The following is a 13,373-nucleotide window of genomic DNA, read 5'->3' as shown; positions in this document are numbered from 1 at the left end:
CCAATTCTTCAACGATCAACAGTATTAGATCAAGACTGCATTTGTTCAAAATTCCGTTCCATTTTTCCAGAAAAGTCTTGGAATTCTTGCAAAGAGACGGCTTTAGTGCAATTCGTAGTCCGCGTGGGATTCTGAGTGCCCGGTGATATCGCAGTAGTGTGCTCGCATGGAGCTTCTGGTTAATATGCCGCTTGGACAAGTAGATTAACTGTTTCACACATTGCTCCTTATTTCTTGATGTGGTGGAAGGGCTGATGTCTTCCTCTATCAGCGCATAAATTCGTTCTTTTTCTGATTCATCATAAGCTAACATGTGAGCTCTGGCTTCTGTGCTTTTGCTTATCTCATCAAATTGCATGGTTGAGGCGTGCTACCCGCCGTGGGCGGAAATCCAAATTGACAAATAACAGAGGTTCGGGGGTGCACAGCTAGGGTGAATAGGCGTGTTTGGAAACCAGTTACAAAGTTCAGGGTGCTCTCGAAGGGTGGTGTTGTCCGTCAAAACACCAACTCATAACACTCGGGTTGTGTATGCAGGAACTGCAAGTACATCCCCTTCAGCGGCACACCAGGAGTGATCAAGAAAATGATTCAATGTTCGATTACTTTATTTATCATAACTTTCTTCAGTAGTTTTTAGCAATTTTTGACTGATATTAACAGCATATCAGAAGACAGCGTATGTTAGTTGGGTTAACTAATGAACTCTTTCCCCAATGCATTTCGGGCGGTGAAGCCCTTGATCACGGAGAGCTGTGGAGGAAGGCAGAAAGAACGGGAGTCAGAGGGCGGTCGATTGAGGTCGTGTGGGGAAGGTTACCAGTGCTAGGGGTGTTGGAACTTAGGAGTCGCAGATAACAAAAGTGCTCGATACTATTGTGAGGGTACGGGGGGTGTGACACGGAATATTACCGCGAGTGAATAATAATTACAGACTAACAGCGGACACATTAATGGTTAGTTAATGCTAGCGTGCAGACTTACTTCATGGTAACGCGTAGCGCAAGGAAACGCTATCTGCCGAATCGTGGGCTCGCTGTCTCGTGTTCCGGTGTGTGGGGCTGGTAGATGAATGGATTAGTGGAAAGCGACGGTGGACTCATGCATTAGGTGCCTAGAGTGAAAAGTGTCAAATAAAGTCGCGGCCATATTGGAATGGGTGAAATGGTGCCAGGATTGTGCAAGAAGAAAGCTGGGTGAAGAAACAGGAGTACAGTAAAACAGTTATACGGAATGTAATGTGAAACGTAACAGGCACATTAAAGATAACAACTAAATTCAAGGCGATCATTGAGCCCGTGGGGCTTCAGTGTCTGTAATAGATAAATCCATTCACATTCTCTTTTTAACAGCAGTTTGTTGTTGTCAATTCCTTCGTTCTTGGGTATGATTTTCAAGACAATAAATTTCAATTGGGCGATGGTATGGCGTGCATCAACAAAGTGCATGGCAACATTGGACTTTTCCATTTTTAACCGTATGTTGGACTTATGCTCATTGAGGCGAGTTTTTATTTTGCGCTCTGTTTTGCCCACATATAGTTTGCCGCAAGGACATTTCAAGGCATAGATCAAGTTGGTGGAGTCACAGGTAGCATCAACGTGGAGTTTAATGTTGTGTCCTTTCATAGGGTGTTGTATACTGTTGCCTTTGATGACATTGTTGCAATGATTGCAATTTAAACAGGGTTGGGTTCCACGATGATGTTTGGGAATATCAGTAGGCCTAGCAAGAATCTCTTTGAAGTTTCTACTCCTGGTATGAGCAAATATAGGTGGTTTTTCAAAGATGCCCTGAAAATCAGGTTCATTCTGCAATATGGGCCAGTGTTTCCGTATGATCTTTTTGTATGACGTGCTGGCTGTAGAAAACTTAGACACTAATACCATACGTTGTTCTATGGGTTTGTGAGTTTTAACCAGGCTATCTGACCTGGCAATGTTAGCCACACGTGATTGTGCTTGGTGAAGTATGTTCTCAGGGTACCCTCGATCACGAAACCTGTTGTGCATTTCCTTGATGCGAATGTCAACTGTGGCATCATCTGATACTATGCGCTTGATGCGCAACATCTGAGAGAACGGAAGGTGTTCCTTCAAGGATCCTTGGTGAAAACTAGCAAAATGAAGGGAATTATTACGATCTGTGCTCTTCCTGTGTAGATCCGTAACCAGTCCTCCAGGGGTGTTCTTTATGAGGACGTCCAAAAAGGCTATTTCATTTTCACTGATTTGCCAGGTGAGGTTGATGCGAGGATCTTTGCTGTTGACTTCAGTGAGTAAATCGTGAAGGGATTCTTTGGTGTCAGACCACAGTATACACAAGTCATCTATGTACCGTGCGTACATTTTTGAATGATTTTGAAAGCTTGAGTTGGTGTAAATATGGTGTCTTTCCCAGTTTTCCATATATGTGTTCGCGTATGACGGGGCAGCGCAGTTTCCCATGGCCATTCCGGAAAGATGCAAAAACCATTGGTTATCAACTTTAAAATAACTATGGTACAAAATGAATATAAGCAATTCCATCAGGAACGTTTGCATGGGTGAGTCAATGTCACTGTTAAGTAAAATGTGTTCAATTGCTTCAATTCCCCCTTGGTGGGGTATCGAAGTGTATAGCGAGCTGACATCAGCTGTACAAAGAACAAAAGGCTCGTTGTTGAGTGTTTGGATTCTGGATAGTTTCGTTAGAAAGTCTGTGGTATCTTTGATGTAACTCGCTGCTTTGATGACGAGAGGTTGCAAGTACTTATCGATGAATTTACCAGTGGTTTCATGGATCGATCGCTTGGTGGACACTATAGGTCTAAATGGAGGGTCCATGAGATTTTTGTGAATCTTGGGACACATGTACATGGTCGGGCTTTTGGGATGATCAAGTAACAAATATTTTTTTGTACGTTCTTCAATAACGCCAGCTTGATGTGCGTTATTAACGAGATCTTTCAGTGTGTTTTGATATTCATTAGTTGGATTGTAATCCAGAGCCATATAGGTCGTGCTATCTTGTGTATGTTCACGGAGTTTGCGTGTATACATCTCGGTGTTAAGGATTACTAAAGCACCGCCTTTGTCTGCCTTTACGAATTTAATTTGTGGATTGTTGGCCAACGATTTGAGAGTGTCGCGATCTTTGTTAGTGAGATTCTGGGATTTCCTGGGTACTTTGAAATTGATCTTCAATAAGTCTTTACGAACCAGAGTCTCAAACAGATCAATACACTTGTGACTAGTCGGTGGTTGATAAGTACTAGGTGGTCGTAGACCTTTGAGTTCATCATCTTTGGTGATCGTCGCAGTAGGTAATGTGTTGTCAAAGAAATGACGTAGTCGCAACTTTCTAGTGAACTTGAACGTACTCACTTCGAGTTCCAGAAGATTAGTGGGTGTTGTGGGAATGAATGAAGTGCCTTTTTCTAGCAGATTCATTTGGTAACTGGGTATGTCTACATCAGAGATGTTGATCACGAGACTGTTTTCTTTGGTTTCAGATCCTTTTTGGCAACCGTGCTCCGTGTGGCCGGTAGACTCTTTTCTTTGTCTTTTGGTCTTGCTCCGCCTGAGTCTTCGAGTTGGTCTGGGCTGATCTCTAAAAAATGACTGGATGTAGTTTGTTCATGGCCAGTGGTTGACGTGCTGGCTTGTTCACTACTGGGTGGTTGTCTGATGGTTGGTGGTCGTCTAAATGTGCGGTTAGTAGAATCTGTATCAGATGATGAAGTATCAGTATTGGTGTTAGGTGGCCTGTTGCGACGTCTTTGAGCATAGACGTCGGCCCAGGAATAAACTTCATCAAGCTTATAGTCAAGCGTGTCCCGGCGGAACTTTCTAACTTTGCGATCGTTAATCTCTTTTTGATATTTGTCAAGCAAGATTTTAGTGTCATTTAGGGTGGTTGTTAGTTCCTCCGGTGTCAACAAATTTCTGATTTCATCATCGACCTCTTTAATTTCCACTTCCAATTCTTTAAGTATACCAGCCAATTCTTCAACGATCAACAGTATTAGATCAAGACTGCATTTGTTCAAAATTCCGTTCCATTTTTCCAGAAAAGTCTTGGAATTCTTGCAAAGAGACGGCTTTAGTGCAATTCGTAGTCCGCGTGGGATTCTGAGTGCCCGGTGATATCGCAGTAGTGTGCTCGCATGGAGCTTCTGGTTAATATGCCGCTTGGACAAGTAGATTAACTGTTTCACACATTGCTCCTTATTTCTTGATGTGGTGGAAGGGCTGATGTCTTCCTCTATCAGCGCATAAATTCGTTCTATTTCTGATTCATCATAAGCTAACATGTGAGCTCTGGCTTCTGTGCTTTTGCTTATCTCATCAAATTGCATGGTTGAGGCGTGCTACCCGCCGTGGGCGGAAATCCAAATTGACAAATAACAGAGGTTCGGGGGTGCACAGCTAGGGTGAATAGGCGTGTTTGGAAACCAGTTACAAAGTTCAGGGTGCTCTCGAAGGGTGGTGTTGTCCGTCAAAACACCAACTCATAACACTCGGGTTGTGTATGCAGGAACTGCAAGTACATCCCCTTCAGCGGCACACCAGGAGTGATCAAGAAGATGATTCAATGTTCGATTACTTTATTTATCATAACTTTCTTCAGTAGTTTTTAGCAATTTTTGACTGATATTAACAGCATATCAGAAGACAGCGTATGTTAGTTGGGTTAACTAATGAACTCTTTCCCCAATGCATTTCGGGCGGTGAAGCCCTTGATCACGGAGAGCTGTGGAGGAAGGCAGAAAGAACGGGAGTCAGAGGGCGGTCGATTGAGGTCGTGTGGGGAAGGTTACCAGTGCTAGGGGTGTTGGAACTTAGGAGTCGCAGATAACAAAAGTGCTCGATACTATTGTGAGGGTACGGGGGGTGTGACACGGAATATTACCGCGAGTGAATAATAATTACAGACTAACAGCGGACACATTAATGGTTAGTTAATGCTAGCGTGCAGACTTACTTCATGGTAACGCGTAGCGCAAGGAAACGCTATCTGCCAAATCGTGGGCTCGCTGTCTCGTGTTCCGGTGTGTGGGGCTGGTAGATGAATGGATTAGTGGAAAGCGACGGTGGACTCATGCATTAGGTGCCTAGAGTGAAAAGTGTCAAATAAAGTCGCGGCCATATTGGAATGGGTGAAATGGTGCCAGGATTGTGCAAGAAGAAAGCTGGGTGAAGAAACAGGAGTACAGTAAAACAGTTATACGGAATGTAATGTGAAACGTAACAGGCACATTAAAGATAACAACTAAATTCAAGGCGATCATTGAGCCCGTGGGGCTTCAGTGTCTGTAATAGATAAATCCATTCACATTCTCTTTTTAACAGCAGTTTGTTGTTGTCAATTCCTTCGTTCTTGGGTATGATTTCCAAGACAATAAATTTCAATTGGGCGATGGTATGGCGTGCATCAACAAAGTGCATGGCAACATTGGACTTTTCCATTTTTAACCGTATGTTGGACTTATGCTCATTGAGGCGAGTTTTTATTTTGCGCTCTGTTTTGCCCACATATAGTTTGCCGCAAGGACATTTCAAGGCATAGATCAAGTTGGTGGAGTCACAGGTAGCATCAACGTGGAGTTTAATGTTGTGTCCTTTCATAGGGTGTTGTATACTGTTGCCTTTGATGACATTGTTGCAATGATTGCAATTTAAACAGGGTTGGGTTCCACGATGATGTTTGGGAATATCAGTAGGCCTAGCAAGAATCTCTTTGAAGTTTCTACTCCTGGTATGAGCAAATATAGGTGGTTTTTCAAAGATGCCCTGAAAATCAGGTTCATTCTGCAATATGGGCCAGTGTTTCCGTATGATCTTTTTGTATGACGCGCTGGCTGTAGAAAACTTAGACACTAATACCATACGTTGTTCTATGGGTTTGTGAGTTTTAACCAGGCTATCTGACCTGGCAATGTTAGCCACACGTGATTGTGCTTGGTGAAGTATGTTCTCAGGGTACCCTCGATCACGAAACCTGTTGTGCATTTCCTTGATGCGAATGTCAACTGTGGCATCATCTGATACTATGCGCTTGATGCGCAACATCTGAGAGAACGGAAGGTGTTCCTTCAAGGATCCTTGGTGAAAACTAGCAAAATGAAGGGAATTATTACGATCTGTGCTCTTCCTGTGTAGATCCGTAACCAGTCCTCCAGGGGTGTTCTTTATGAGGACGTCCAAAAAGGCTATTTCATTTTCACTGATTTGCCATGTGAGGTTGATGCGAGGATCTTTGCTGTTGACTTCAGTGAGTAAATCGTGAAGGGATTCTTTGGTGTCAGACCACAGTATAAACAAGTCATCTATGTACCGTGCGTACATTTTTGAATGATTTTGAAAGCTTGAGTTGGTGTAAATATGGTGTCTTTCCCAGTTTTCCATATATGTGTTCGCGTATGACGGGGCAGCGCAGTTTCCCATGGCCATTCCGGAAAGTTGCAAAAACCATTGGTTATCAACTTTAAAATAACTATGGTACAAAATGAATATAAGCAATTCCATCAGGAACGTTTGCATGGGTGAGTCAATGTCACTGTTAAGTAAAATGTGTTCAATTGCTTCAATTCCCCCTTGGTGGGGTATCGAAGTGTATAGCGAGCTCCGTGAACATACACAAGATGCACGACCTATATGGCTCTGGATTACAAACCAACTAATGAATATCAAAACACACTGAAAGATCTCGTTAATAAAGCACATCAAGCTGGCGTTATTGAAGAACGTACAAAAAAATATTTGTTACTTGATCATCCCAAAAGCCCGACCATGTACATGTGTCCCAAGATTCACAAAAATCTCATGGACCCTCCATTTAGACCTATAGTGTCCACCAAGCGATCGATCCATGAAACCACTGGTAAATTCATCGATAAGTACTTGCAACCTCTCGTCATCAAAGCAGCGAGTTACATCAAAGATACCACGGACTTTCTAACGAAACTATCCAGAATCCAAACACTCAACAACGAGCCTTTTGTTCTTTGTACAGCTGATGTCAGCTCGCTATACACTTCGATACCCCACCAAGGGGGAATTGAAGCAATTGAACACATTTTACTTAACAGTGACATTGACTCACCCATGCAAACGTTCCTGATGGAATTGCTTATATTCATTTTGTACCATAGTTATTTTAAAGTTGATAACCAATGGTTTTTGCAACTTTCCGGAATGGCCATGGGAAACTGCGCTGCCCCGTCATACGCGAACACATATATGGAAAACTGGGAAAGACACCATATTTACACCAACTCAAGCTTTCAAAATCATTCAAAAATGTACGCACCGTACATAGATGACTTGTTTATACTGTGGTCTGACACCAAAGAATCCCTTCACGATTTACTCACTGAAGTCAACAGCAAAGATCCTCGCATCAACCTCACATGGCAAATCAGTGAAAATGAAATAGCCTTTTTGGACGTCCTCATAAAGAACACCCCTGGAGGACTGGTTACGGATCTACACAGGAAGAGCACAGATCGTAATAATTCCCTTCATTTTGCTAGTTTTCACCAAGGATCCTTGAAGGAACACCTTCCGTTCTCTCAGATGTTGCGCATCAAGCGCATAGTATCAGATGATGCCACAGTTGACATTCGCATCAAGGAAATGCACAACAGGTTTCGTGATCGAGGGTACCCTGAGAACATACTTCACCAAGCACAATCACGTGTGGCTAACATTGCCAGGTCAGATAGCCTGGTTAAAACTCACAAACCCATAGAACAACGTATGGTATTAGTGTCTAAGTTTTCTACAGCCAGCACGTCATACAAAAAGATCATACGGAAACACTGGCCCATATTGCAGAATGAACCTGATTTTCAGGGCATCTTTGAAAAACCACCTATATTTGCTCATACCAGGAGTAGAAACTTCAAAGAGATTCTTGCTAGGCCTACTGATATTCCCAAACATCATCGTGGAACCCAACCCTGTTTAAATTGCAATCATTGCAACAATGTCATCAAAGGCAACAGTATACAACACCCTATGAAAGGACACAACATTAAACTCCACGTTGATGCTACCTGTGACTCCACCAACTTGATCTATGCCTTGAAATGTCCTTGCGGCAAACTATATGTGGGCAAAACAGAGCGCAAAATAAAAACTCGCCTCAATGAGCATAAGTCCAACATACGGTTAAAAATGGAAAAGTCCAATGTTGCCATGCACTTTGTTGATGCACGCCATACCATCGCCCAATTGAAATTTATTGTCTTGGAAATCATACCCAAGAACGAAGGAATTGACAACAACAAACTGCTGTTAAAAAGAGAATGTGAATGGATTTATCTATTACAGACACTGAAGCCCCACGGGCTCAATGATCGCCTTGAATTTAGTTGTTATCTTTAATGTGCCTGTTACGTTTCACATTACATTCCGTATAACTGTTTTACTGTACTCCTGTTTCTTCACCCAGCTTTCTTCTTGCACAATCCTGGCACCATTTCACCCATTCCAATATGGCCGCGACTTTATTTGACACTTTTCACTCTAGGCACCTAATGCATGAGTCCACCGTCGCTTTCCACTAATCCATTCATCTACCAGCCCCACACACCGGAACACGAGACAGCGAGCCCACGATTCGGCAGATAGCGTTTCCTTGCGCTACGCGTTACCATGAAGTAAGTCTGCACGCTAGCATTAACTAACCATTAATGTGTCCGCTGTTAGTCTGTAATTATTATTCACTCGCGGTAATATTCCGTGTCACACCCCCCGTACCCTCACAATAGTATCGAGCACTTTTGTTATCTGCGACTCCTAAGTTCCAACACCCCTAGCACTGGTAACCTTCCCCACACGACCTCAATCGACCGCCCTCTGACTCCCGTTCTTTCTGCCTTCCTCCACAGCTCTCCGTGATCAAGGGCTTCACCGCCCGAAATGCATTGGGGAAAGAGTTCATTGGTTAACCCAACTAACATACGCTGTCTTCTGATATGCTGTTAATATCAGTCAAAAATTGCTAAAAACTACTGAAGAAAGTTATGATAAATAAAGTAATCGAACATTGAATCATTTTCTTGATCACTCCTGGTGTGCCGCTGAAGGGGATGTACTTGCAGTTCCTGCATACACAACCCGAGTGTTATGAGTTGGTGTTTTGACGGACAACACCACCCTTCGAGAGCACCCTGAACTTTGTAACTGGTTTCCAAACACGCCTAATCACCCTAGCTGTGCACCCCCGAACCTCTGTTATCTGTTCTGTGTTTTAAGTTGGGGAATTAATTCCTCTTCAATCCAGAGATGCCCTAGGGGCCAACTAGCCCACCAGGTACCTCTAGTATGCGCAAGGGAGCTGCGTTGCAGAGAGGGGTTCAGAGGCCATGCCCCTTTTTACAACACTCTGCAATGCAGCTCCGTGGCCCTTACTGGAGGTTCCTGGTGGGCTAGTTGGCCCCTACGGGATCTCTGGATTGAAGAGGAATTAATTCCCCAACTTAAAACCGCGTGGACCCCTCCCGTGGCTAATTCCAGGCCCCGGGGACCCCATTCCCCGGGGCATGGCCACATTTTAAAAATATTTTTAAGGAGGGGGCTGCATAGCCCCCTTCCTCAGGCCACTTAAGGCCCCAGGGACCCCTTCCCCCGGGGCCGGTCTGCCTCTTTTTTTAAATGTTTGATTATTTGGGGAGGGAGGCCGCGTGGCCCCCCTCCCGGGCCACTTTTGGCCCCGGGGACCCCATCCCCGGGGCCTGGCCCTCTCCCTTGGGGACCGTGGGGGGGTCCCCAAGCTCTCCACGGTCCCTGCCGGCTCCCCGCATCCTGCGGGAGCCGGCATTGCTTTTCTACATAGGGAGCAGCTAACATGCTGCTCCCCATGTAGAAAAGCAATAGGCTTTGGTTTTTGGAAGAGAGAGCAGGTTTCCTGCTGTCTCTTCCATAAACTTTAGCAAATTACTACAGTGTCCCGGGGGTAGGCACCCCGGAACACTGTAGCAACCGGCCCTGGGGGGTGGCAGTCCCCAGGGCCACCACAATGCTCCAGGAGGGGGCCCGCGCGGCCCACCTCCCAACATTTAAAAGCCCCGGGGGGGTTGGTCCGTCACAGACCCCCCAATTTAAATATGTAGTGCCCCTGGGAAGTGGCGGTCCCCAGGGCGTGTGGGGGGGGCTTGAGCCCCCCACACAGGTTTTTTGGTTTGTTTTTTTTAAAAGAAGCCCCGGGGGGTGGCGGTCCCCGGGGCTGCAGGGGGGCCGTGAGCCCCCTCCCTGCATTCATCATGTTAAAGCCCAGGGGGTGGGGGTCCCCGGAGCTCAGGGGGCCTTAGAGGCCTCCTATCATTATACATTTAAGCCCCGGGGGTGGCGGTCCCCGGGGCTGCGGGGGGCCGTGTGCCCCCCTATAATACATACTTTGCCCCGGGGTTGGCGGTCCCCAGGGCAGTGTGGGGGGGATTGGGCACCCCCACACTATATTTTTATAAAGCCCCCGGGATTTGGCCCCCCAGGGGGCTAATTAACATTAAAGCGCGGGAGGCCACCCTTCGTTTTTTTGGGGGGGATCGGCAGGATATGCGTACCCTACGCGCATCCCGCGATTTAAATTGGGAATTTCACAAAGCGCCAAAGTTATTCCAAATAGAATGTTGCGGATTTCCTATGGAAACTAGGTCCTAACTATAACTACCTACTGGCGACCGCCAATAGGTAATATAGAGAGAGAGAGAGAGAGTGCGTGTGTGTGTGTGTGTTTTTATTTCTCTCCCCCTGGAGACCACTATATTGTGTTCTACTTACCGTATTGCAACTGAAGTATTATTGTGTATTAGTGTTGATTTCTCCGGGTAGGAGATATACCAATGTGTTAGTGCTGTATGATAAATAGACATATTTTGATATATTCATTGTGTGGTTCTTTTTCATTTAACCTAACCTACACTACATGATTAATCTGATAAAACAAGCTGCTTAACACTCCTTCAAGATAGGCCTAAAGGCTGCTCTCCACAGCTACCACTTTGAGAGGTTTCAAAGGGTTATTTAGAAACAAATAAAATCACTGTTAGGGTTGCCTGGATTCTTGCAAGGTGATTCACCTAAATAAGTGTGCACCCTATACTAAGCCAGCCTCCTACACGTGGCCATGAGTTTCTGTAGCTTCGAGATGACCTCCGAGGCCGATGTTGCTACGATTTCAACCTTGGGATAGCGTGAATAGTCCTCTATCACAACTACCTTGTGTGCTCCGTTTGGGAGGCTACCGAAATCCACACTAACTCTCTGCCATGGGGCACTAGGACCCGCTCTGTGATGATGGGTGCAGGCTGGGTGGGCTGGCTCATAGCAAGGTACACTGGGCAGTCTTGTACTACTGCTTCCACTTTCTGGCCCATCCCAGGAAACCAAACTTTGCTCCTGAGCCTGGTCTTACAATTCACTATGCCTTGATGCACTCCATGTGCAAGGAGGGCTGCCTTCTGTGCAATGCTTTCTGGTAGGAATCGTCTTCAGGGGTCCCCTCCGGCTGGGAATCCTCTTGACATTCCAGGCCGTCTGAGCATCTTCAAGAAAGGCCTGGCGCAGCCTCTCATAGGCATCGGACGAGGCGGTACTCCTAGTAGCCTAGGCCAGGGCTTTGGCATTGCCCTTGCCCTTGGAGGATTCTTTTGCGTTTGGGAGCATGGACTCCCTCCAATCACCCTCAGTAGAGGAGACCACCCTGCACTGGACAGTAAGTTCAGTGATACGGCGGCTCCAGGGTTCAAGGGTCGAGGAAAAGGTCCTCTCTAGTGATGCGTCTATTTCATCCACCAACCCCAAGTGAATGGGGAGAAGTGAATGATCCTCCTCTTTGGGTTCCCAAGAATTAAACTCACCCGCCATCACAAAGAGGAGTAGAAAAAGCCCAGAGTGTGTTGGTAAAAAATGGTCCAGAAAACACATAGGTGCCTGAGAACTGCACCAGCACAGGCCGAGGGAGGCGATTGTGTGCCAAGATTTGTTGCCCAACAAATACAGTCAGCTGATGCTCTGCGGAAGAACCGCTATGCTGGAGCCACTAAACATAGCACTAAGCACTGCCCGTCCGATTTCTACAGCCCCACGAAAAAACTGACAGCCCGCTCGACGGGAAGCTGTCAGAAACGCCGACGGGAGCCGAGGAATGACAAAACATGCGGAGGAATGCCCCACCTGCGCGCACACTGCACCCTCTATCAGGGGCAACGGTGCACCGTGCTGTGAGCAGAAGGGAGCGTCACCACAGGGGGAAGCCCTGCCCTGCAGCCGGAGTGACCTTCAGGCTGGAGCGCGAACTAGGCGCTCCAACGTGCTGTCGCACCGGGCGAAGGCAGAAGTTGTTAAGGGCTCGCAACACATACCGTGCATTCCTGCCCTCCCTGGGATCACCCCAGGTAGCAGATTTCTACAGCGGCTTACAGCGACGCTCGCTGAGAGAAATGTTAGTGCCGGCACACTGTCAATGAACACAATCACGTCTAGAATGCCCCCAATGTTCTCGCAGTAACACAGACATAAACAAGACATAAACAAGATCAAGGAAAAGCACTTATCTGGCTGCTGAGCAGCAAAGAAAGAGGAAGTGTTGTTCCTTGATGTTGTTTATATGGGACTACCTCTATGGTTGTTTTGAACTATGCAAAGACTCATGGTATTTGTAGTCTATTGTTATTTATTTAAGGCTACCAAGCAATAAAATGAGAGAGAGTTAAGCATAATCCGAGCCTCCGGTCCTGACATATAATCTGCAGGTGGGTAGAATATCCACCACAAACATTGTTACCGCAGGTGAGTAACTTTTTCTTCTGCACTGTGCATAGACTTTGGCTTGGCTCCAAACCATTCCTCCTTCAGCTGTTCGCAGCAGAGGTTGGTTGCAGGGCTTGCCTGTCCTTTCACCAGACACTATTCTAACTACCAAATTACGTTTGACCAGTTTGTACTGCACCAACGTTGTTAGTTAATGAAACTCTATTTGCAGTCCCATTTACCTTTTCCGCTGCCAATGGTTCTGCTCAGAATTTGGCATAACCAAAAGTAAGCTAAACATGTAAAAGGTCTGTCAAATTTTGGGTTGAATCATCAAACAGTGTTAAGTTTATTAGCAGAAAACACTTTTTACCATTTTTTTAATTTTTATATTTTACAAATTTTATTATGTCTATAGTCATGTACAGCTGTTTTTGCTATATTTTTCAGCAAAATTACCTAAGGGAGCCAAATTTAGAAATGATGCACTTTTTCACATTGCCCCATTTAACTTTTGTTCCAACAGACAGACGTTTCCAAATCTTGGGATGCCAAAACTTAACTAAAAGAGTTAGTAGAGTGGCTTGTTTCCTGAAAATCTGTCCATGGGGCCAACGTTATCTGAAAATCATC

The 13,373-nt window shown here is 45.5% G+C and overlaps 1 protein-coding gene across 4 annotated transcripts in view; it reads left to right on the top strand.

Moving 5' to 3' along the window:
• The window catches only part of GTF2IRD1 (GTF2I repeat domain containing 1), a 1,361,292-nt gene that overhangs the window by 1,277,766 nt on the left and 70,153 nt on the right, over positions 1–13,373 (top strand). The gene's annotated exons all lie outside the window — the stretch shown is intronic.

This window comes from Lissotriton helveticus, chromosome 3_1 (genome assembly GCF_964261635.1).
Source record: "Lissotriton helveticus chromosome 3_1, aLisHel1.1, whole genome shotgun sequence".
Taxonomy (NCBI): domain Eukaryota; kingdom Metazoa; phylum Chordata; class Amphibia; order Caudata; family Salamandridae; genus Lissotriton; species Lissotriton helveticus.
This window is presented reverse-complemented; position numbering and strand designations above follow the sequence as displayed.